The 4,291-nt window shown below is 38.3% G+C and overlaps 1 pseudogene; it reads left to right on the plus strand.

Annotated features, from left to right (window-relative positions):
• The first annotated feature begins 410 nt into the window (after nucleotides 1–410).
• LOC129264256 (uncharacterized) lies at nucleotides 411–3,681 on the plus strand (annotated as a pseudogene).
• Nucleotides 3,682–4,291: the final 610 nt, after the last annotated feature.

Genomic DNA, 4,291 nt, shown 5'->3' on the forward strand with positions numbered 1-4,291 from the left:
TTATTTGCAGCCCATAAAACCCATTGTGCATAATTCTAAAGCCAAAAAATCTATTCTCCAGTAGGTCTAGGATGCCAAGCACACCAGAGGAATGCAATACCAATTTATTTCTCACGACAGAATAGATGAATAATGTCCTAGTTTTTTTTTAGTAAGCTGGCAGAAAGCAAATTGAATGAAAACAACCACTATACATTTCAGTATTTTGGAAGCTTAATATGGGATGTAGAGACCAACCTGGCCTTCCAGAATAAATATGATAATGATATGCCCATCATGCCCATGTAATTTTCATGAATAATATGTCGTATGGACTAAAGCTATACTAGCATATTCCCATTAAAAGGTAAAGCGTTCTTATGTTATTCAAAGAAAAGTTACTTTTGATAACTCTAATTGACAGAATGTGAATGCTGGGTGTAACGTTTGATATTGAAGTAGAAAACAAGTGAGCCATGTTTTTCCTTCACATATTGTATACTTTACGGCTGCACACATATACATATTTGTACGATGATGTGAGACCCATGTGGTTTTTATTCAAGTCAAATCCTTTTAACAGGTCCAAAGACCGTGACGATATGTTTTTATATCAATCTATTTGTGTTCATGGTTGGGCTACTCTCAAAGGCCCGTTGGTGGGTACGGTAGTTGCATTCGGATTGAATTCAAGGTGTGGCCCTTGCCCGAGAGAGATTCTTTCTCCTGATCAAATCATCATCAAATATAGCTGTTCAACACCAAAGAGTGGTAGATATCAATCGTTGTGCAAGGACGTGTTGAAGAAAACAAGAACAAATTCAACTAATGAGGTTCATTACCGATCGTTCTAATCCTGCATCCCAGTGGTCTCAGGAAAGGACGAATATGGATATAAGGTGTCCCTTCGGAGTTATAAACTGGGCATCATTCATATGTTTTCTACTGTACCTATCACTAGGAACAGCGTCCATATCACGTAAGTAACACAAAGTATTTGCCTTTTAATTAGTATTTCATATGCTATATCTCTAGTCCATATACTAAATAAAAACTCCATAACAAATGAGTCCGAGCAAACACGGAGTAACAATATTTTTATTAATGATTGAAATGAGTATAGGGGGGGGGAGGTTGACAAATATATGTCTTTTAAACTTAACACCAATGTACCGGATTTACGTCACGTTACGTTAATTTTCAATAGTAGTTCGGTGGAGAGTTGTTGAACAACCGACAGCGGCACAACGTTGGCAACTAGTTTGTTGGAGAGTTAATACAGTGTTGAAACTGGTTCATTTGAGAATTGATAGACATCTACTCGCATAATTTCCAAAGGGGCCAGAGGGGAAGGGGGGTCGATCAATTTTTTAAGACCAGAAACGTCCTCGTCCTTTGCAGCTGGCTAGGCCTCTCTCAGTAATTAAGAGATATACGGTCACATAGAACATAAGCGGAAGTAGAAGAGTTATAAGAAAGATAGCTACGTTTGTCGGCTGTTCAACAACTTTCCATCGAACTAGTTTCCAACGTTGTGTCATTGTTGACTATCCAACTAAACTCCAACCTACTAGTTTCCAACGTTGTGTCATCGTCGACTATCCAAATAATCTCCAACCTACTAGTTTCCAGCGTTGTGCCGTTGTCGACCGTCCAACAAATCTCCAACAAAATAGTTTCCTACTTTTTCAACGTTGTGCCATTGTCGGTTGTTCAACTACTTTCCATCGAACTAGTTTCTAACGTCAACGTTGTGTCTTTGTTGGCTGTTCAACAACTATCCAATCAAACACGTTTCCGACATTGTGACATCGTTGGCTGTCAAGCAAATCTCCAACAACTAGTTTCTAACGTTGGGCCATTGTCGGATGTTCAACAATTCTTTATCGAACTAGTTTCCAACATTGTCAACGTCTGTCGGCTGTTCAACAACTTTCCATCGAACTAGTTTCCAACGTTGTGTCATTGTTGACTATCCAACTAATCTCCAACCTACTAGTTTCCAACGTTGTGCCATTGTCGACCGTCTAACGAATCTCCAACACACTAGTTTCCAACGTTGTGCCATTGTCGGCTGTTCAACAACTCTCCATCGAACTAGTTGCCGACGTTGTGTCATCGTCAACTATCCAACTAATCTCCAACCTACTAGTTTCCAACGTTGTGCCGTTGTCGACCGTCCAACAAGTCTCCAACAAAATAGTTTCCTACTTTTTCAACGTTGTGCCATTGTCGGTTGTTCAACTACTTTCCATCGAACTAGTTTCTAATGTCAACGTTGTGTCTTTGTTGGCTGTTCAACAACTATCCAATCAAACACGTTTCCGACGTTGTGACATTTTTGGCTGTCAAACAAATCTCCAACAACTAGTTTCTAACGTTGGGCCATTGTCGGATGTTCAACAATTCTTTATCGAACTAGTTTCCAACATTGTCAACGTTTGTCGGCTGTTCAACAACTTTCCATCGAACTAGTTTCCAACGTTGTGTCATTGTTGACTATCCAACTAATCTCCAACCTACTAGTTTCCAACGTTGTGCCATTGTCGACCGTCTAACGAATCTCCAACACACTATTTTCCAACGTTGTGCCATTGTCGGCTGTTCAACAACTCTCCATCGAACTAGTTGCCAACGTTGTGTCATCGTCAACTATCCAACTAATCTCCAACCTACTAGTTGTCAGCGTTGTGCCGTTGTCGACCGTCCAACAAATCTCCAACAAAATAGTTTCTAACTTTATCAACGTTGTGCCATTGTCGGTTGTTCAACAACTTTCCATCGAACTAGTTTCTAACGTTGCCAACGTTGTGCCTTTGTTGGCTGTTCAACAACTTTCCATGAAACTAGTTTCCAACGTTGTGTCATTGTTGACTAGCCAACTAATCTCCAACCTACTTGTTTCCAACGTTGTGCCGTTGTCGACCGTCCAACAAAATAGTTTCCAACTTTTTCAACGTTGTGCCATTGTCGATTGCTCATGCCCCCCCCCCCCCCCCCCCCCCCCCCCCATTGGCTAGTCAAAACAACACATGGGAAAGGAGAAAAAGAGGGAGGAAGAAAGAGAAAGTACTGCGGGAGAAAACAAGAAATATTTTTTCATTACTTTATTAAACATTATTATAAAAGGATTATCAACATTGAAAGAAGCCTAGCTAATCTACAAAAGAAACAACAGAAAATGTGAGGAGAGAAATAAATGGTTAGAAAAACAACTAAATGACCAGGAGCAATATTCAAGGAGAAATTGTGTCCGTCTCTTCGGAGTACCGGAAAAGGAAAATGAAAATACCAGTCAGAGAGTTTGTGAAATATCACAGCAACAACTTGGTGTGGATCTCCATCTTCAGGACATCGATAGGAGCCATCGTGTACCACGTCGCACTGATCCCGCACCTAATGAAAGAAGAGACGTCAAACCGAGAGCAATTATTATCAAGCTTACATCATATCAACATAGACAAAAGTTACTACTGAATAGAAGGAAACTGAAGAGCACCAAAATGAGTCTGCATGAGGATTTGACAAAGACTAATCGTTCACTTCTATGGGAAGCTATGAACGCCAGCAAAGTACAAGGATCGAACATCCTCACAGCATGGTCTACCAATGGAAGAATAATTGTATCGGTGAAGACTAACAATGGTTCAATGAAGAGACAAGTAAATAGCAAAGAGGACCTCCTTGCCATCGGTTGATGTGTTTTCCCCCTGTCTTCTGTTTAGACCTGTGTATTTAACTTTATCTTCTTAACCAGTTACATGTACATAACAGACACTGGATAGTCTTTTTTTTCTTTATATAATATCATACCTTAAATAGATTTGTTTGAAGACATTTCCGTGGTATATATGATTTCTTTGGATCAACTTTTAAAGATACTGAAATTTGTATTGTATTTATAGTGAAAATTTATTGAAAACACTTCAACTCTGTTATATTGAAAAGTAGATATATTTTATTGCATTCATTGGAATTATTTTCATAATATGTTACTAATAGAGACATTTTGGTCGCAGTGAAGACTTCATTTATTTGTATCTAATTAATTGATTGAAGATTTTTTTTGGTTTACTTAATGAATTGTATTGAAACATTCCAAAGGCAGTGAACGTTATGATATTTAATTCATTGAATTCTTTTTATTTTTTACTGTGTGCTACATGGTTGTGGATGTCATGGCATACATATAATGTTACTACAATAATTCCATGTTATGGGATATATAATTATCCAATGACATCTCGAATACACACACAAAAAAACTGTTTTATACTTGTACTTATTTCATAAAAGTAATATTCTACTATAC

This window comes from Lytechinus pictus, chromosome 1, assembly GCF_037042905.1.
Source record: "Lytechinus pictus isolate F3 Inbred chromosome 1, Lp3.0, whole genome shotgun sequence".
In the NCBI taxonomy this organism is placed as follows: Eukaryota; Metazoa; Echinodermata; class Echinoidea; order Temnopleuroida; family Toxopneustidae; genus Lytechinus; species Lytechinus pictus.